Genomic DNA, 22,750 nt, shown 5'->3' on the forward strand with positions numbered 1-22,750 from the left:
GTACTACTCTGAGGAAGTAATTAGGATTTTTTATTTATTTTTTACACATTATGATTGCTTATAACAATACATTTCATTGGAATAAGCAACCATTTTTACTGAATTAAATTGATTCAGTGTCTTTTGTTGTGATTAGCTTTGATTGGCCAAAGCTAATCACATGGTACAGATGGGCTGTGATTGGCCCTGTCTGTACCATGTAATCACTGTGACCAATCACAGCTAGCAATGCAATTGTATATGTAGCATTACCCCCGGAGGAGCTGCTGGATATTTGGGCGGCACATTACCTCATGGCTCCTAAGAATTCCTAGGGGTGATGTGGTGCGTATTGCATATAGTAGAAGTAAAGGAATGTCCAGGACAGGTGCTCTTTGCTGTGCTTTTTATTACCCAGCCGGGTAAAAACAGTAAACTTATGGTGAGGAAAGTAAAGCTGAAGAAAAAGGAAGAGTAGCAGATTCAGGCGTGATGATAGGAAACAGTCCTGCTCCCAAGCGTAACACTTCTCTGCGCCACTCCTGCCGGAGTGGGTTTAGTGTACCCGGACAGGCCTCTCTCACTGACCTGGCAGCCGGAGTTTCACTTGGACAATTGTAGGATGAAGTCTCTGCCACAGACTCTCCTTGGTGAACTTGAACTGGAGGAAAAGTCTCGGTGGGCCTCAGAAAGATACCTCTGCCACAGGTCCCCTCTGGATTAAATTCTTGGAGATATCCCTCCTTAGATGAGTTACGCCTGGATCTCCTTCCACTTGTCGCTCAGGTACCGACTGACAGGTGATCAATCCTTCAGTGTCTGTCTACCTCGATCCCTGGTGGTTTGTCCAGGCCCTTTTGGACCGCCAGCCTCTCAATGGCGCTCCTCAGACTGACTCCCCACTGAACAGCTTGGGATCCTCAAAGGTGGGAACCCAGTCACTCACTGGGTCCCTGTCCAGATGTTCTGGGCTAGCATGGCCCCGGAACCAGGAACACCGCGTGGCACGCACACCCCGGCCAGGTAGGCCATAATGCCGGGGCGCCGTGATGTGGCCACCCAAAAGTTGGGTGCCACACTGGACGAATAAGACCCAGAACCAATGGCGTCTGTCTCATAAATACCCAAAGACGGAAATGGTACTTTTAATTCCAAACTTTATATCACTTATAAATAGGTTAAAAAGTAAGCGGTCCAACACAGAACCTTGGGGAACAACACTAATGACCTTAAAGAAACACTAAAGGTTTGTTTTTTATTAGATCAATTGATTGCTGTAAGCTAGAGCATTTAAATATCACTTACCTCGTTTTTCCTTTTGACCTCCAAAATACAGTAATCCAGGTTTGAAAATGCCATTTCCTGTCTCTCCTCTTCTTGCTTTCCACCAGCATCTGAGACGTTTTGCATGGTGGAAAGCAGAATGTGCTAACCCCCACCCTATGACTACAGCCCTGCATGAAGATGCTCTCTTATCCCTCACAGGCATGGAGGCTAAGCCTAATGGGAACTGTAGTTCCCATTAGGCCGTGATGTAGCAAGAATGAATGCGCACCGCAAACCAGGAAGTCAGTGAGAAAAATGATTCAGGAGTGACGGAGGTGAATAAAACAGCTCGATTTCAACAGGTATCAAACTAGTTATAATGCAAAACATTACTTTTTACTTTATCAGCTACTGTCAGACCTTAATTTAAGAGGAAAATATGTTTGTCTTTACAGCCCCTTTAAACCATTCAGATTATGAATCAATAACCATGAATCTCTGAATATCTTCTCTTTCTATTTACAGACTAAATTTTCTAAGCCTACAGACCTTGACTTACTGTACATATTAGCCATGTGTGGAAAACTGTGTCAAACACAATGTCAAAGTATCTGCAGACACTCCTTGTCTAGGTTTTTGTTTACCTCCTCATAAAAAGATATCAGTCTTTTGTGAATCCATGCTGACTACTGCGTAAACATTTTTTTTCTAGTATAAGTTAAACTAACTGGGATGCAGTTACAGACTTTTTTTTACAATAGGCACCATATTGGCCTTGCACAAAGCCAGTGGTACCATCTTGTAAAGAGTCTCTAAAAATTAGAAACAATAGCTTTGAAATAACAGGGCTCAACTTTTTCAGAAAACGTGGGTCTAAGCCACCTGGTCAAGGTACTTAATTCACCTTTATTTTGTCCAAATTTGTGAGGACCAGATCAATTTTGACCCACTGTGATTGTTTTGGGGCTAATAATACCCCCATTGTCTTTTTCAACCTCTTAGTAGTGTAGAATTTTTGGAACACTGGAAGTTTATAGCAAAGCACACAGACCCACACAAAAAAAAACACAGTTACACTTTGCTGCACCCCCACTGCAGAAGATCATTGTGAAAGAAGCTTAAGGCAGGCCATAGATGGTGCATATATTTTTCCTTCAACCACGGGTTGCAGGAAAGAAATTTGCACGATTCCTCCATCAGCACAGACAGTACTGCAGAGCAATGGTCTACTGTCGGCAGTGAGGCGGTGGCAGGCGGGGGAATCTGTCCTCGTCAGGAGAAGACAGTGATTATTGCTAATGGCTATAGCAGCCGCTAGTGATAATTGCAAGTGAATCCGGCAGACTGATTGTACCCAAGTTGATCGATCAACTTGATACATTCAGCCTGCCCACCCATGGTTTGAATTTCAGCCTGTTCCTGCTGAACCGTCTGAGATTTGAACAGTCTATGGCCAGCCTAATGCCTCGTACACAAGACCGGTTTTCCCAATAAGAAAACTGCCATTTTTTAGATTGGTCGGGAAAACCGGTCATGTGTATGCTCCATAGCAGTTTTCCCGATGAGAAAACTGGCCGCAAAAAATTCGAACCTGCTCTATTTTTTCCCGAGGGGAAAAAAAAACGTGCATGCTCAGAATCAAGTATGAGGCGGGAGCACTCGTTCTGGTAAAACTAGCGTTCAGAATGGAGATAGCACATTCGTCACGCTGTAACAGACTAAAAAGCACGAACACTGAAAATCGCGAATCGTCTCTCACCAAATTTTTACTAACATGAGGATCAGCAAAGGCAGTCCAAAGGGTGGCGCCGTTTGAATGGAGCTTCCCCTTTATTGTCCCGTTGTACATGTTGGACGCCACCGCGCTTTGGTCGAAGCGTTTTTTTGACTGAACGTGTGCATGCAAGGCAGGCTTGAGAGGAATCACGTTGGGAAAAACGTCTGGTTTTGGCATGTCAGGAAAACCGGTCGTGTACAGGGCATTAAAGTTGGGGATTGGGAAGAGACAGATGTAGTTTGCATCCAAACAGACTGGTGTTTCTGAATAAGGCAAATAGCAAGCTGGTACAGTCTGGTGACTAAAGGCACCAGTTAACGTGGGTCTAAAGAATAGAAATTTTTTACCTTAAAGTGTTACTAAACCCACAACAGGGCTGGATTCAGTAAGCAATTGCGTCTGCGTAACCATAGTTACGCAGCGCAATTGCTTAGTTGCACCGGTGTAACGACTTTTCTGTATTCAGAAAGCTCGATACGCCGACTGCAGCCTAAGATATGGCTGGTATAAGGCTCTTATGCCGTCGCATCGTAGGCTGCATTCTTACGATGGCCGCTAGGTGGCGTTCCCGTAGGTCAGCGTAGAGTATGCAAATTGCATACTAACGCCGATTCACAACCGTACGCGTGCCCTACGTACGCAGTTTACGTCGTTTACGTTCGTCGGGTTCCGCGTAAGGCTGCCCATGCTATTAGCAGGGGCAGCCAATGCTAAGTATACCCGTCGTTCCCGCGTCGCGATTGTTTGAAAATTATGTCGTTTGCGTAAGTGAATCGTGAATGGCGCTGGACGCCATTTAGGTTCACGTTGAAGCAAATGACGTCCTTGCGACGTCATTTGCCGCAATGCACGTCGGGAAAGTTTCCTGATGGAGCATGCGCACTACGTTCGGCGGGGGAATGCGCCAAATTTAAATGATCCACGCCCCATACGGGATCATTTAAATTACGCGCCCTTACGCCGGGCAGTTTTAAGGAGCGCCTGCGCAAATTACGTAGCTACTGCTTCATGAATGAAGCGTAGCGCAGGTAATTTACTGAGGTGCAGCGTTAAAACGGTACGCTGCGCCTCCGTAAGAGGGCGCAATTCCTACCTGAATCCAGCCCACTGTGTATGTGCAGTAAAGCAGTGGTTCTCAACCCTCAACAGGCCATGTTTGCAGGTTTTTCTTTATCTTGCACAGGTGCTTTAAATCAGAGTCAATGGCTTGGTATTTTGGACAGCTATTCTACCTAAGAGTAATTCCCAAAACATGGCCTGTAGGGGGTACATGAGGACAGGGTTCAGAACCACTGCAGTATAGCATGCTTGTTATACTCACTGTGGAGCCTAAGGGGTTAATCCTCAGCATTGTGTATAAAGGCTCTGATCCTTCTCTTCATTAACTGACTCCAATTCATCTCCTGATAGAACAGAGCATTGGGAGCCAGGCCACACATGCTCAGTTTGGTGTGTATTGCTAAAGAATTTATTTTTTGTCCTGGAGAATGCATGTGATCAGCACAAGGCCAATCTGTCCAGACAGAGGATCAGGGGAGAATGAAAACTCCTCCTACAAGCTTTAAAGTGGTTGTATACCCAAATTTGACACTTTTACCTACAGGCATAGGTGTGCGCAGCCTATTGCATTAGGGTGTGCACCCCAAAGCTCTAACATATATGCACTTGACATATAGGCCTCTTCCCCGCTCTCCATCTTGAAACAATGGGAGAAAGGGGGGAAAAGGGAGCACATGGGTGACCCGGGCAACAGAAGGAACAGGGAAAGGAGGGGTGGCATATATTAGTACTGATCCCCTATATTTTCCTCCTGTGGCAGCTGAATGTTGAAAATAGGAAGAGGAGGAGAAGCCTACTTTCAGCTGCTGCAGGAGGTAAAGACAGATCGGTATCACTATATTCCACCGCACAACCTCTCCTGTCTGGGTTCTGAGGATTGGCAAGTTAGGATTGCAGTTTACCCGTCACCTGTCCACCATTGACAGGTTGCCAACACCAGGATTAGGGTGTGCCCAGGCACACCTGGCACACCCCTTGCGCACGCCTAAGCCTACAGGTAAGCCTATAATAATAATTTTACCTACAGGTAAGCCTTATCTACTAAACCTGTGCGGCTTAGGAGATATTCCCTTTGCATGCAGCCGCTGATGTCAGCGGGGCATGCTCTCTGAATTCCCGGCAGACGCTGCCAGACTTTGCCGGGAAGAAAACTCCTGCTCGCATGCGCGGGAGTGACGTCATCGTGGCTCTGGCCACTCACAGTGCCGTTGCTGCGAACCCGGAAGACTCGCAGAGGGAAAGATGTCAGCTTCCTCGGTGTGGACCGTGCTCTGATACGGGGGCTTCGTTCTGAGACAAGTATTTCATAATGAGCTAGCATGCGCTGCATACTAGCTCATTATACCTTTGCCTTGCAGGGTTTTTTTTCCTTTTAATATGCGGGTTTACAACCGCTTTAAGTAGACACTGATTCAAGTCAAAAGACTAACTGCTGATGAAAAAAAACATATTTAGTAGATTACTAAAACAATTGCATTTCCATGTTCTGTGTACTTTGGGAGACCAGATATAGTGACTGCAGGGTCCTGGGTTTAGTAACACTTTAATGCATTCCCTACATTAAGGTAAAAAAAAATCCCATATTTCTATTGCCCCCTCACCCCTATTTATGCTTACTTGAGCCCAATCTCGATCCAGGAATGTGCCCGTCCGCAACGTCTGTTTTGTTTCTCTCTGCTCACAGAGGCAGCAGTGGGAGCCTGCTGCTGTCAATCAGATCATGTGAGCAGCGCTGTGTGTGTCAATAGATACACATGGCCTGGCACGGGAGCAAGCTTGTGAGAGCATCCTCATAGGAAGCAGCTTCCTATGGTATCTCACTGAAAAGAAAATGAGCCCAAAGCGCCGGTGGGGGACCCGAGAAAAAGAAAGTTCGGGGCTGCTCTGTGCAACACCATTGTAAGTAACACCAAGTATAACAGGTTTATTATTTTAATAAAAATTACATTTTACAATCACTTTAAGCAGAAAGACTGAGACTGGACAGCTTTGTCCTGAGGAAGAATAGACAGGGCTGTGTGACAAAATAGCCAGGATCCCGAAATAAGTTTGTTTGTTGTTATGCTAAGCAACTCCTGTGTGGGCAGAACATTGTGTTACTTCAATGTTTGGATGAATAAAAGTGGGCACAAAGCCCTAAAACTCCATCTGCTGAGTGGACTGAGTCCTTGGAAAACTCTTCATACTCTCCAAGATACATTTCACAATGTAAAAATTGTATTCAAAAATATATATTGAAATTATATATATGTATATAATGAAAGTATGTATTGCTGTGCGATTCATAGCAAAGCCCATCAGTCTGGAGACTGGGTTAGAGGATGTCAGTCCTCACCATATATAAAGCACATATCACAGGGGGAACTCCAGGGGAAAAAAAATATGTAAATAAGAAAAAAAATGCATACTTGAGAAGCATACATACTTATTGTTTTATTTAAATTATCATTTTCTACAGCCAATCTTGTGATTTTACACACTTTTTCAGCAAGGCAGAAAACATATTTTATGGTTCTGCAATGCTGCTTCCTATATGACCTCTCTCCTGCAAGATAGGCAATACACCTACATCATTAACTCTCTCTATAAAAGCAGAGAGGCAATCCAGGAAATCATAAAACGAAGCCAGAAAGTAGTAGAGTGAACAACCTGTCTGTGTGGGGGAGAAGTGTGAATCTTGAGAGTAGCTTAAAAACTGTAGGAGATGTACTTCCAACAATCACTATGGGCCAGTACATTGGAGACTGGTCACTGAGGAGTAATACACCTAATTTAGAGACTAGTGTGTGAGCTCTGATAGTGGAATTTAATGTACGGTTCAGATAAGATAACATATAGCCAGATTCACAAAGAGTTACGCCGGCGTGTCAGTAGATACGCAGTCGTAACTCGGAATCTAAGCCGTCGTATGCTCAAACTGAGATACACTTAAACCTAGCTAAGATACGACGGCCTGCACCGTCGTATCTTAGCTGTCTAGTTCCGCCGGCCGCTAGGGGTGTGAACGCTGATTTATGCCTAAAATGCGTAAATCAGCGAAATACGCCGATTCACGTACGTGCGCTTGCCCGTCGCAGTAAAGATACGCCGTTTACGTAAGGCGATTCCCGGCGTAAAGTTAGTTGAACAAATAGCTGGACTAGTCAATGTTAAGTATAGCCGTCGTTCCCGCGTCGTTTGCGTAAATCGTCCGTGAATGGGGCTGGATGTAATTTACGTCCACGTCGAAACCAATACGTCCTTGCGGCGTACTTTGGAGCAATGCACACTGGGATATGTCCACGGACGGCGCATGCGCCGTTCGTAAAAACTGTCAATCACGGCGGGTCATGAGTAATTTACATAAAACACGCCCCCCTCATCCTCATTTGAATTAGTCGCGCTTACGCCATTCACGCTACTCCGCCGTAACTTAGGAGGCAAGTGCTTTGTGAATACAGCACTTGCCTCTCTGACTTACGGCGGCGTATCGTAAATACGATACGCCGCCTCAAAGATGCGCCCTCCTTATTTGTCCCTCATTTTGGTCTGATGTATATTAGTATATATAAAATGCACTATTTATCTTTCAAAAAGTGTTTCCCAGTGCTAAACCTTTCATTCAATTTCTAAATTGCGGCATTTGTAAATTTCAAAAGCCAGGACAAAGAGATAGCGGTGCTAAAAAACAAAACAAAAGCACTTGCGGGTTTAATGAAATATACCGTATTTAGCGACGTATAACACGCACCCTAACTTTAAGAGGGAAATTTCAGGAAAAAAACTTTCCACATCCCCCTGGGTATAACACGCAGGCATAGTTTACCCTCTAATTTCAGGGTAAAAAAAGTGAGTGTCAGGCCCGTACACACGACCGGGTTTCTCGGCAGAATTCATCAAGAAACTCGATGGGAGACGAATTCTGCCGAGAAAACCGGTCGTGTGTACACTTTTCGCTGAGAAACCCGGCGAGGAACTCGTCGAGCCAAATAGAGAACATGTTCTCTATTTCCTCGTTAGTCAATGGGGAAACTTTGGCTCGCCGAGATCCTCGGCGGCTTCACAAGGAACTCGACGAGCAAAACGATGTGTTTTGCCCGTCGAGTTTCTCGGACGTGTGTACGGGGCCTTATACGCCAATAAATACAGTATATTTTTCTATACTTATTGTTTAAGGGGGGCGTGGCAGGGTGTATGTCCTAGGCCTACATACTTTTGCTAATAGGTGTCCCTCAAAAAGTTGGGAGATATGAATAAAGGATGGGGCAAATGTAGAACTGAATAGGACATTCTAAGGCTTTAATTAAAGCATGCGAGCAGTAGATTAACTTGCACAGACTGGCACTGTAGAAAATGCACACATTCCTGATGACCAAATTGTAAAGTGAACCTGTATTCCCGCCGGATGCCACGTACAAACGACCAGTTTTCCCGTCGGGAAAACTGCCATGACAGCTTTTGGCCGGAAAAACTGCCATGACAGCTTTTGGCCGGGAAAACTGCCATGACAGCTTTTGGCCGGGAAAACTGCCCATGTGCAGAGGCGTCTCTAGGGGGGGGCCAGAGGGGGCCCTGACCCCCCCAACATTATGCTGTGCCCCACCATGTGCCCCCCCAAAAAAAAAAAATTTTTTTTTTTTTTGCTTTTTTTTTTTTTTTTTTGGGCCGCCGCTGGAGTAACAGTCTCTCCTGAGAGGGAGAGCGTCCCCAGTCAGCTCTGCGGGGCATTCCTCCCCCCTCCCTCTGCTCGCTGACACTGCATAATGTGAGCGTTCACACAACCACAGCCGCCCGATCTGCTCCTTCCCCTGCATCCTCATTGGCACGGAGAAGAGCAAGTTGCAGAAAGGACTCCATGAGCACTGTGGGGGAGGGGGGCCCAAGCCTTCATCTCAGTTACTGAAAAAACAGACTGATTTCTCCCGTCCTTAGGACAGGAGAACCAGCCTGTAAATTCCGAGAGTGGTGACTGCAAGCTGAGCCAAGTGTCAGTCTATGACACTCTTTTACAGCCCAGCGAGTCTAGCCACCTCCCCCCCCACTCTCCTCACATACGAGCAGGGAGGAATAAAGCTCCTCCTCCTTCTTCTTTTAGTCCCGCCCACACTATCTCGGTGTGCTGTATCTGAAGAGAGGGGATGTGTGTTCAGGAAATATGAAAATCAGCAGCATGTGTGTGAATGATGCCTGAGATTCTAGCCTGGACCGTGGGTATGTGTGTGCACTGCATACTGCAGTACACTGTAATCACTGAACTGCATTATCTCTATCCCTTCTCTCCCCCATTTGTCTCCCTCCCCCTCTCCTGTTCTTTCAAGACATTCACAATTTACGACAGGTTATCCGACAGTCCGACAGACATCAGACACGACCCATTTCATTTCCCAGAATAAACGAGACAAAACAAGCTCTGGTACTGGCTCCAAAATGAATCAATGAATCCTTTAATGGTAACTTAGCTTTGTTATATACAGTACAAGCATGTTACAGTTAATCACAGGGACAAAGACACACTCCACCCACACATCACACAATGGGGGGCTTCATACACATTCTTTTAGATAATAACATTCCGATGAGTTAATTACTACTTATTACCCAGACGGTCTGGCTCCGCATTTAGAGGGGTTAATTACTACAGCTTGACAAGTCACATTCCACATCTTAACAGTGTCATTAGCATACACAATGAACAGGTCTTAGGAGCAGACCTAATTAGCACAATGGACACAAAACAGTATTAGCATCACACAAAGGAATGTCTAGGAGCAGACTCAATTAAAACCTCAAAAGCATGTGTCCCCACATTGAATGAAAACACTCTATTGACCTGTCGGAGTCAGACTTTAACAACTTGTAATATTTCAAGATATCCTGCAATACATGAATTATCAGTAATGTCCCATCTCATGTAATTTATAATTATCATTTCTCAGTCACCCTATGCCCAAAAGGGCATAGTGACGCTGGCACAGGAGTAAACCCCATCCTTCAAAAGTCTCTGGGTGTCACGGGCCATTCTGTTACACTTTCACTTTCAGTTAGGCAGGTAATATACAATGCAAATTTTTTTCCTACATCCACAGATTGCAGGAAAGAAACTTGCATGATTCCCCCATCAACACAAACAGTGCTGACGAGAATATCCCTCCTGCCCAGCAATTGTATTCTATACAGCAACCACTGGTGATAATCATAAGAGAATCTGCTCATTAATGGTTCAAATCTCAGCCAGTCCCTGCTGAACCAGCTGAGATTTAAACTGTCTATGGCTGGTCTTAGCTCTTAGGCAGCCCATACATTGATCACTTTTTTTCATTCAACTATTAGGTTGAATAAAAAAAAAAAAAAGAAATGATCCAATTTCCCCATCTACACATTATAGGTGGATGGGGGAATCGTCCCAGTGTGGACCAGTGCTGGAACAACCAGAGTTACTGTCCTTTTCCCGGCTATTCACAGCGCTGGTCTATGTCTCCATGGCAGCGGCGGCAGGACATTGGAACCCAGAGCTGGTTACTTTATGGGGCTGATGTACAGGAGGGCCAGCACAATTTGTTGTTAGAGATGGGCTGGGCATGTTCAAAATTCCACATGCCCGAGCCCGCCAGGAAGCCCACACTGCACAGCGCTAATCACAGGCAGTGAGATATTTCCCGGTCCGCAGCTGCACAGATCAGGAAATGTCTCACTGCCTGTGATTAGCACTGTGGAGTGTTGGCTTCCTGGCGGGATCGGGCATGTGGGATTTCAAACACACCCGAGCCCATCTCTATTGGTTGTAGACAGTTGAGCTCCCTGCAGGTTGCTTAGCAGCAGTGGCGCTTCTCTGACATGCTGATCGGGATGCAATCCAGGTGATGCTCTTAGTCAAATCCTAGGGCCAGATTCACAAAGGTTAGCGGATCTTTAGATCCGTGTAACCTATGTGAATTAAGATCCGCCCTCGCAAGTTTGTGAGGAAAGTGTCAAATTCACAACACACTTACCTCCAAACTTGCGACGGCGGATCCTAACTCCCCCAGCGGAATTCAAATTCCGCGGCTAGGGGAGTGTCATATTTAAATCAGGCGCGCTCCCGCGCCGATTTAAATACGCATGCGTCGTCCGGGGAATTTCCCGGCGTGCATTGCTCCCACTGACGTCAATAGGACGTCAGTGGTTGCGACGTGAGCGGGACTTGCGACGCGCGTGTTCGTGAATCGGCGTACGCAAACGACGTAGGAAAATTCAAAATCGATGCGGGAACGACGGCCATACTTAACAATACTTACCCCTGCTTTTAGAAAGGGTAAGTATACGACGGAAAACCGCTACGGAAACGACGTAAGAACACAGCGTCGGGTCCGCGTACGTTCGTGAATTTCGCGTATCTCGCTGATTTACATATTATTCAGTGTAAATCAGCGGGAACGCCCCCGGCGCCATTTTTAAATCAAAAAAAAGATCCGACAGTGTCACACAGTGTGACACTGTCGGATCTCAGCCCTATCTATGCGTAACTGATTCTATGAATCAGGTGCATAGATAGGACCAGAAAAAATCCGAGATACGATGGTGTATCTGAGATACTCCATCGTATCTCTTCTGTGAATCTGGCCCCCAGTGTTAAATATCAGAGATTTTATTGATCAAAGCCCACACTTTACAGGCATAGAGCCCACATGGCTGCGGAACATACGTTTGATTATATATATATATATGTGGTTGTACTCTTGATGCTAATAAATATTGTGTTTATTAGATCTGACTGGGAGCATCACCTGGATCACATCCAGACCAGCATGTCAACAGAGAAGGTTATACAGCATGACTGCTGCTAGGTGACCAGCTGGGGGCTCGGCTCTCTATAACCAATAGTGCCAGCCTTCCCCTGCATGCACCCATAATGTCACCAGCACTAGGTCCTAATAGACTGCCGCCCCTGCCAAGGAGACAGATGCCAGACCAGCGCTGTCAATAGCAGGAACAGGACAGCTGGGGAACCCCACAGTGGCAGAACACCAGGCCCCGGTGGCAAGACAACCTTTGCAACCCTGAAAGTTCTCCCACTGCTTTGGACCCTTATATTTTCTTGGTGTGCTGGTGACATATATCTCTTGTTTTCTGCCACCCTGGGGGGCCCCAGTATGGTAGGAAGGGAGCTCACGACAGAACATGTAAAAGGGCCCGTTGTGGGATCGTAGTAAAGGGCCCCAGGAGATTATATATATATATATATATATATATATATATATATATATATAATTGCATTTTATAGTTGGCCCCCCTACCTTTTTCCCTGTCCCCCCATGTGCCCCCCCTAAATATGAAAGCTGGAGACGCCACTGCCCATGTGTATGCTCCATGGCAGTTTTCCCGACAGGATTCGGAGCTGGTTCTCTTTTTTTCCCTCCAGGATTCGCGGCGGTTCTTAACCTGGCAGTTTTTGGAAAGGAGCAATGTGATTTATTGCTGGTGTGGTTAGGAACTTTAGTCTTATCCCTGGACATGGGGAGAAGGTAGAGCAGTGAGAAAGCTTGTGAGAATGTGTGCAGGAGTATTCATTCTCTGTAGGGGAAAACACAAGCCATGCAAACTGCCTATTGGGGGGGAGATTAAAATCACCAAAGGAGGTCTGTATAGAAGGAGACAGGGCAGAGACAGGGAAGAAAGATCTGAGGCATCAATCTGCCCCTACATCAGAGCTGCAGGCACTCGGCTCACACTGTTCAGCCACACAATAACACCAGGCAGAAAGGTACAAGCTAGAAGGGAGGCCCAGGGCATTGTGTGCTGCTTTTTGCCCAACCTTGGGAGACATTCAGACTCCATGCACACTATAAGCTAAAAAAAAAGGTTGGATGAAAAACGCTCATAATAGCGTTTTAGTACCGGTTTTAGCAGCAGTTAGCGACAGTTAGCGGTATTCACCTTTTTTTTTCTGTCGGCAAAAAAACCACAGAAGCTGAAACTTCGAAAATGCTTCTAGACTAAAATCTGGTTGGAACTGCATGTGGGAAGCTGGATTCACTTCTATTTTTCTTTTTCTATAATTTTATTTTTATGTGAACACATGAACTGTGAAACATTTTTTTTTCTGTTGGATACATGCAGTGATGGCTGGTGCTCAAACTTTTTTGGGGGGGCGCAAACATACTGAAAACAAAAAATGAAAAATACTGAAAAAAAAAACATCAATTGCAGCCACTGTGCCCATCAAATGCAGCCACTTGTATCCCATCATATGCAGCCACTTGTGCCCTATCATATGCAGCCACTTGTGCCCCATCATATGCAGCCACTTGTGCCCCATCATATGCAGCCACTTGTTCCCCATCATATGCAGCCACTTGTGCCCCATCATATGCAGCCACTTGTGCCCCATCATATGCAGCCACTTGTGCCCCATCATATGTAGCTACATGTGCCCCATCATATGCAACCACTGTGTCCAATAATTGCAGACATTGTGCCCATCAAATGCAGCCACTTGTGCCCCATCAAATGCAGCCACTTGTGCCCCATCATATGCAGCCACTTGTGCCCCATCATATGCAGCCACTTGTGCCCCATCATATGCAGCCACTTGTGCCCCATCATATGCAGCCACTTGTGCCCCATCATATGTAGCTACTTGTGCCCCATCATATGCAACCACTGTGTCCAATAATTGCAGACATTGTGCCCATCAAATGCAGCCACTGTGCCCCATCAAATGCAGCCACCTGTGCCCATTAAATTGCGCCACTGTGCCCCATCATATGCAGCCACTTGTGTCCATCATATGCAACGACTGTGACCCCCGCCCGGCTGCTGCCTGCCCGGCACTTATTCCATCTTGGTGGCGGGTCAGGCAGCGGGTGACGGCCGGCAAGCTGTGTGGGATGAGCAGCGGGTCCTCCATTCTGTCCTCCATGCTTTTCTGCGTCTCTTCTTACATTATGTTAGGCGGCCAATAGGATCCACTTTTTTTTAAGCCTGAGGCTCTAATCAGGTGCTCTTAAAAAAAAAAACTCCCCTGCCGCTGTCCAGCGCCCGGCATCCGCAAAGGGGCCCGGACACCTGAATAGCATCTATCCATTAGTCACATAAGGGGGTGGCGTGACAGAGGGGGTGGCACCCGTGTACCCTTTAGACCGCCGCTGGATACAAGTGTTTCCATTACCTGGACTTTTATGTAGAAGGGTCTTTTTGATAAAGCATTCACAAGTTTTGTTTACATTGTGGGTTTTTCCAAGTTTTGTTTCATCAATTGTAGAACACATTTTAGATCACTAATTTGGTGTCAGTAGACACATTGTAGACATTTCATTGTTTAGTCTTTGTGACATTTTAGATCACTAATTTGGTGTCAGTAGACACATTGTAGACATTTCATTGTTTAGTCTTTGTGACAGTCACCTTACAGCACATCTTATTTATTCACTTATTTCATTTCCTCACTATTCAAGGATTTTCTCAATTGCAGCAGTTTTTGACTTCACTTCATGTTTTTGTTTTTGAGGCCAAGAACACCTTTTCTATTATTTTACTTAGTTCCCCTGTCGGAACAAAATAGCACAGCAGGGAGATTGCTGTACTAACATCACATAGTTAGTACAGTGTGCACCTCGTTCTTTTTTCATTCGCCCCCCGGGTTAAACGGGAAAAAAAAGGAAGACTTCCTGTGTATACCAGGCACAACCCAATGATTATTTCTGAGCAGTATAGTCAACATAAGTGCTTTCCAACTGGGAAAGGCAGAACAGAGTTGTTTTATCACTCTATGTCACATCTAGCTCCATCCAACAGGATTTCCACTGATAGTGCTGATATAGGGATGTAATCCCCATGTCCATGCAAAGCAATGCGGCACAAAGGGGAATCCGAGCCATCTGTTTAGCAACTAATTACCGTATTTATTGGCGTATACCGCGCACTATTTTGCCCTGAAAATCAGGGCAAAATCGTGGGTGCTCGATATACGCCGATACCCGCTTTCCCGCACCGAGTTTGAATACTGCGCCGACATATACCGAGCGCAGTACACTCGTGTATAGTCGGACAGTCTCGGCTACACTCGCGCTCACGTCCTGTACGTCCAGGACGTCAGCGCGAGCATTGTCGACTATACGCAAGTGTTCTGCGCTCGGTATATGCCGGCGCAGTATTCAAACTTTGCGCGGGAAAGCGGGAAACGAGCGAGGAGGACGCCGCAGAAGGACTCCGGACCCCACGAAGAGGACACCTGAAGCCGCAGACGGACGCCGATGGACGCCGTGCAAGACACCAAACTAAGTACAAAAATCTTTTTTTCACAGGAATTTCTGGGCAAATTTAGGGGTGCGCGCTATACGCGGGAGCGCGATATACCCCAATAAATATGGTACCTAAAAACATCAATCACTAGTAAATTTAAGTAAAAAGAATAAAGCAAATAATATTTGCTCATATATCTCTATTCATATATACACACACACACACACACACACACACACACACACACATACACACCTTACAAACGTACCCCTAAACACCCCATTCTTAAAAGTAGATAAAACATCAGTGTGGGTATTTGCTCTTATTTTTATAAAAAAAGATCGGGCTGCGGCCCATTGGGCAGATTTTCTTTCACTCTCTGTCCTGGAGACACAATAGGAAGTTAAAGTGGAAGCGGGCAGAAATCTCTCCAAAGACATCAGTCACACAGAGGGTGCATTACTTTCAGTAAGACAGTTTAAGCACGACCGGATTTCCCGGTAAGAAAACTGCTGGGAGAGCTTTTTGCCGTGAAAACCGGTCGTGTGTATGCTCCCTCACCGGACAAACTGCCCAGAATCCCGACTGGAAAAATAGAGAACCTGCTCTCTATTTTCCCGCCGGGATTCCAGGCATTTTTTTTCCCCGCCAGATTTACTACATTTGCCAATGGAAAACACTGCGAGGCAGTGCCGAGGAAGCATAAGCCCTGTACACACGGCCGGGATTCCTGGCCAAAGCTCTCCCCGCAGTTTTCCCAGCGGACTTTATACCGCCAGGAATCTTGGCCGTGTATACAGGGCTTGACTGTATAAATTGGTAAAATCAAAAGGTGAGTGAGCACTAAAATGCAATCACTGGGCCAGATTCAAGAAGCACTTGTGCCCGTGCAACCATAGGTTGCGCGGCGCAAGTGCTTACTTGCTCCGGTGTAACGAGTGCTCCTGATTCAGGAACCTCGTTACACCGACTGCAGCCTAGGATATGACAGACATAAGCCTCCTTATGCCTTCATATCTCAGGCTGCATTCTTGCGTTGGCCGCTAGGGGGCGCGGCCATTGTGATCGGCGTATAGTATGCAAATTGCATACTACCACCGATTCACAAAAGTTGCGCGGGCCCTGCGCACGCAAGGTACGGAGTTTCCGTACGGCGACTTTAGCGCAAGGTTGCTCCTGCTATAGCAGGGGCAACCAATGCTAAAGTATAGCTGCGCTTCCCGCTCGTGAAATTAAAATTTCACGTCGTTTACGTAAGTGAATCGTGAATGGCGCTGGACGCCATTCACGTTCACTTAGAAGCAAATGACGTCCTTGCGACGTCATTTGCCGCAATGCACGTCGGGAAAGTTTCCCGACGGAGCATGCGCTGTTAGCTCGGCGCGGGAGCGCGCCTAATTTAAATGATTCCCGCCCCCGGCGGGATCATTTACATTAGGCAGCCTTACGCCCGGCTATTTAGCATATCGCCCGCGCAATTTACGGAGCTACTGCTCCGTGAATCGCGGCATTTCTAAATATTTGCGTGGGCGCAGAGCAAAACTCGTTGCCCTTTGCCCACGCAAATATTGCACGGATCTACCTGAATCTGGCCCACTGTTTATCAATCAATGTTTTGGTAGTGGGGCCTACTTATCCACTGAGAAAATATTTCTGCCCCATTTACATGTATAATTACAAACTACATATATCATGCACAATAAGTATTACCATACTCCACCAACAACAAACCAGTCCCTGGTGCCAAAAAGGTTGAGGACCGCTGCTCTAATGTATATACTGTAGTGAGCTTTCCACAGTCAAGCAATTTGTTTGTAGATGTTTTATACATAGCACTTTACAAGGAGAAGAACATAAAGCCCATTGTTTTCCTATTTTCGTTTAAAACCACAACAATAACCACAATGATGAAAATCACTTGTGTCCATAAGCAGAGTATATAAACAGTTAAATCATGTGAAACTAAAATCTCTTTTCAGAAGTGGTCTACAAAAAATAAAAAAACCCTAGTCAAAACAGCCAAACATAGCTGTGGTATAATACATCAGGAAGGATGTGTTGGTACTGGAGAGAGTCCAGAGAAGAGTGACAAAGCCAATAAGGCCTTGTACACACGAGCAGACATGCCTGATGAAAACGGTCCGCGGACCGTTTTCATCGGACATGTCTGCTGGGAGCTTTTGGTCTGATGTGTGTACACACCATCAGACCAAAATCCCTGCGGACAGAGAATGCGGTGACATATAAGACACCAACGTTCTCTAACACGCAAGTTCAATGCTTCCACGCATGCGTCGAATCAATTCGACGCATTCGCGGGATTTCGGGCCGCTGGTTATACGTCATAACCAGCGGACATGTCCGATGAGTCGTACTAACCATCGGACATGTCCGACGGACATGTTTCCAGCGGACAAGTTTCTTAGCTTGCTAAGAAACTTTTGTCCGCTAGAAACCTTTCCGCTAGGCCGTAAAACTGTCCGCTAGGCCCTACACACGGTCGGACATGTCCGCGGAAACTGGTCCAAAGACCAGTTTCAGCGGACATGTTCGGTCGTGTGTACAAGGCCTAAGAGGACGACTACAAGCATTAAACGTATTCACCCGGGCCCGGATTCAGATACGACGGCGTATCTCCAGATACGCCGTCGTATCTCTGAGTGCGGGCCGTCGTATCTATGCGCCTGATTCAGAGAATCAGTTACGCATAGATTTCCCTAAGATCCGACCGGCGTAAGTGTCTTACACCGTCATATCTTAGGCTGCATATTTACGCTGGCTGCTAGGTGGCGCTTCCGTATAGTTAAGCAAGGAATATGCAAATTAGGTATTTGCGCCGAATTCAGAAACGTACGTCCGGCCGGCGCATTTTTTTACGCTGTTTACGTTAGGCTTTTGCCGGCGTAAAGTTACCCCTGCTATATGAGGCATAGCTAATGTTAAGTATGGACGTCGTTCCCGTGCCGAGTTTTGAAAAGTTTACGTCGTTTGCGTAAGTCGTTCGCGAATAGGGCTTTGCGTAAGTTACGTTCACTTTGAAACCAATGAGGCTTTGCGGCGTAATATCGAGCATGCGCACTGGGATTTTTTCACGAACGGCGCATGCGCCGTTCACAAAAGACGTAAAATACGCGGGGTCATGTGAAATTTAAATGAAACACGCCCACAACATCCCCATTTGAATTAGGCGGGCTTACGCCGCCACACATACGTTACGCCGCCGTAACTAAGGGTGCAAGTTCTTTCTGCATACGGAACTTGCTCCCAAATTTACGGCGGCGTACCGTATCTGAGATACGTTACGCCCGCAGAAAGATGCGCTCATCTTTCTGAATCCGGGCCCTGGAGAGTAGACATGACAGCAATATACAAATACCTCAATGGAGATTCTAGCATAGGGAAAAAAACTATTCAACTTCAGAGAGCTTACCCCAACATTTCATACTCCTGATATGTGCCTACTGTAACATGTACTTGTATTTTATTTTGCTTCCTACGTGTGGAATTCCTGGTGTTCATGCCTGTTCCTCTGCTTTCTTATTAAAAACTGACCACACTCAGCAGGAGAATACACCAGGGTCAATTCTCTAGCTGTGCTGGAAAATCAGCCTGGTCTCCTCCAATGATCAGACTTGTCCTGACACGCCGCCCCTGCACAGCCTTTCAATGGGAAGCTCAGTGTATTGTTGCCACCCCCACTCCCTTTTTCTGGCAAAAAGGTATTTATAATTTTTTAAATGTCTATACACTTGCCTTCCATTTCAATTTTAAACTGAATGTGTTTTACAAGGTGATAATTTACAATCACACATGGCCAATCAATGAACTTAAACTGACCTTACTGTCAATCCTCTTTCCCCACGACCTGTTTTCCCGGCAGGAAAACTGCCAGGAGAGCATTTGGCTGGGAATCCCGGACGTGTGTATGCTCCCTAGCAGTTTTCCCTTCAGGAACACAGCCGAGAATCCCGACGGGAAAATAGAGAACCCTGCTTTCTATTTTATCATCGGGTTTGCCGGCAGAGTGTTTCCTGCCGAGAAAACTGCTCGTCTGTATGCTTACCTGTCCCAGGTAAACCTGCACATGGTCGATAAGAGTTTGACGCATGCGTGGTAGCATACAAGTTTAGTGTGGGGTGTAGCAAGATGGCAGCGACAGCATTGAATGTGACGCGCGCCAGCTCGTCATATTCGATGACGTCACTGCGTTCTTGCCATGCAAAAGAACGGCGGTTCTTTTGAATGGCCGTCTGTATGCAAGAAAAGCTTGCCAGGAATCCCGACGTTTTTTTCCTGACGGGATTCCCGGCTGTGTGTACAGGGCCTCAGAGTGGTAAGGATGGGGAACTCTCTTCCACATTCAGTTCAGTGGTGTCAGCGGGAAGTGTTGATAGTTTAAAAAAACACTTAGATGGGCATCTTAACAAACGCAGTATACAGGAATATGGAAATTGGTATTGACATACACAGACATCCGCACAGGTTGAAAAATGGATGGACTGGCATCTTTATTCAACCTCACCAACTATGTAAATTTTAACGCTATTAAGTAAAGAAATTGCAAATAGGGAGTATCATAACCTACACATTAGAAAGTCATGAAAGCAGTATTACCAATCCTTAGATGTGGTGGCTGCATTTGTTTTTGTTTTTTTCCCCCACTTTATATCACCCAGTGATCCTGCCATTAACACACTGTATTAGAGTGCCTACACTCTGGATGAAGTAGCAACACCTTTGGACAGCAATATTGCCAGCCTTGGGGGAGGATAGTGTTAGACTAGCATATTTAAGATGGACTTGACCAACAAATCTACAGTGGGGATCGAAAGTTTGGGCACCCCAGGTAAAAATTTGTATTAATGTGCATAACGAAGCCAAGGAAAGATGAAAAAATCTCCAAAAGGCATCAAATTACAGATTAGACATTCTTATAATATGTCAAAAAAAAGTTAGATTTTATTTCCATCATTTACACTTTCAAAATTACAGAAAACAAAAAAAGGTGTCTGCAAAAGTTTGGGCACCCTGCAGAATTACTATCTTGTACTGCCCCCTTTGGCAAGTATCGCAGCTTGTAAATGCTTTTTGTAGCCAGCCAAGAGTCTTTCAATTCTTGTTTGAGGTATCTTTGCCCATTCTTCCTTACAAAAGTCTTCCAGTTCCTTGAGATTTCTGGGCTGTCTGTCACGCACTGCTCTTTTAAGGTCTATCCATAGATTTTCAATTATGTTGAGGTCAGGAGATTGTGAAGGCCATGGCAAAACCTTCAGTTTACGCCTCTTGATGTAATCCCCCGTGGATTTTGAGGTGTGTTTAGGATCATTATCCATTTGTAGAAGCCATCCTCTCTTTAACTTCAGCTTTTTCACAGATGGCATCAAGTTATATAGCTGTTGCCTCCACCTAATCAGCTACCAAGGTAGATGTCAGAATATAGTATAAAAAATAAAGTGGGTGTGGCACTGCTTATGATGCAATGTGCTTATATGTGCTACTATATGTGTCTCAAAAAATTGTGCAAAAAACAACACAAATATAAACACGTGACCCGTCAAGGTATTACATACTTCTAGAGTATATAGTTAATAAAAAAAAAAAAACAACGTCTGAAAACTGTGTTTTCAATAAACATTCATAATGCAATAATATGAACGTGCCAGAAAACTAACAGTGCAAACTCCAAGGTGACAGGTGCTATAATTCATATATCCATTAGCGATTCAGCAAAAAGTGACAAGTGCTATAATTGTAAGTCCTTGATATGGGGCTGCAAAAGATCTCATAAAAATATATAGTATCTCACAAAAGTACACCCCTCACATTTTTCTAAATATTTTATTATATCTTTTCATGTGACAACACTGAAGAAATTACACTTTGCTACAATGTAGGCTATAAGAAGATTGCCAATGACCCTGAGCAACTGAGCTGCAGCATGGTGGCCAAGACCATTCAGCAGTTTAACAGGACAGGTTCCACTCAGAACAGGCCTCGCCATGGTCGACCAAAGAAGTTGAGTGCACGTGCTCAGCATCATATCCAGAGTTTGTCTTTGGCAAATAGATGTATGAGTGCTGTCAGCATTGCTACAGAGGTTGAAGGGGTGTGGGGGTCAGCCTGTCAGTGCTCAGACCATACGCCGCACACTACTAAAAATTGGTCTGCATGGCTGTTGTCCCAGAAGGGAGCCTTTTTCTAAAGATGATGCACAAGAAAGCCTGTAAACAGTTTGCAGAAGACAAGCATATTAAGGACATGGATTACTGGAACCATGTCCTGTGGTCTGATGAGACCAAGATACACTTATTTGGTGAGGTGAGGAGTACAAAGACAAGTGTGTCTTGCCTACAGTCAAGCATGGCGGTCTGGAACCAAGATGCTGATCGCCTACTGGTGTGTTTGGGGTTGTTGTCATATTGAAACACCCATTTCAAGGAAATTTCCTCTTCGGCAACATGACCTCTTCAAGTATTTTGATGTATTTAAACATATCCATGATCCATGCTATGTGATAAATAGGCCAAACACCATAGTTTGAGAAACATCCCCATACTATGATGCTTCACTGTCTTTACAGTGTACTGTGGCTTAAATTCAGTGTTTGGGGGTCATCTGACAACCTGTCTGCGGCCTCTAGATCCAAAAAGAACAATCTTGCTTTCATCGGTCCACAAAATGTTGCGCCACTTCTCTTTAGGCCAGTCAGTGTGTTTTTTGACAAATTGTAACCTTTTTTAGCACATGTTGTTTTTTCAGCAATGGGACTCTGTGGGATCTTCTTGCCAATAGCTTGGCTTCACATAGGCATCTGATAAGTGTTACAGTACTCACAGGTAACTTTAGACCTTCCTTGAGCCCTGGATCATTGGGGTCGTTATCATTTATTCCCTTTTTTGCAGGGACACATATTCCCTTCCCTCCTGTCAGAATGACAATCTGCCTGGCTTACATAGGCAGATCACCATTCTGTGTCTCTTTCTGATGATCGCCGGGGGCTGGTGGACATTGAATCCGAGGTACCCGCCAATCGGCTCCCGCTGTAATTGGAAGTGAGCCACCAGTGGCACGCATGCACGCCCCCTACCCGGAAGAGTCGGATCATGTATATATACACGTGATCTGGCACAGGGGTGCCGTCCTGTAGCAGTAAAACTGCTATAGGGCGGACATTAAGTGGTTAATATAACAAAGTCCTCAACACAGAGGTGGATATCAAAGCTTTAAACAATTTACACAAAATGACCTACTCATTCTTCTGTGAAAACAATGTATATATTCAGCCCATTAGAGTATCAAAGCTGGTCACTATTTGGCAATCATTTCTATCAATTACGAATACAACCTGGGCGGCGCTTCCTTTATGAATCAGCTGGTAATTGCCCCATATCACAGGAACACTGTTCTATGATTAAAGGTCAAGGCGTATACAATGACCACTGAAACTAATTGAATCACTGTTGCTCTTTC

At 45.5% G+C, this 22,750-nt stretch overlaps 1 protein-coding gene across 1 annotated transcript in view; it reads right to left on the reverse strand.

The window, feature by feature from the left end:
• EPS8L1 (EPS8 like 1) overlaps positions 1 to 22,750 on the reverse strand; it is a 234,433-nt gene that overhangs the window by 208,824 nt on the left and 2,859 nt on the right. The window lies entirely within an intron of this gene.

The sequence above is a fragment of the Rana temporaria genome, chromosome 10, assembly GCF_905171775.1.
Source record: "Rana temporaria chromosome 10, aRanTem1.1, whole genome shotgun sequence".
NCBI lineage: Eukaryota > Metazoa > Chordata > Amphibia > Anura > Ranidae > Rana > Rana temporaria.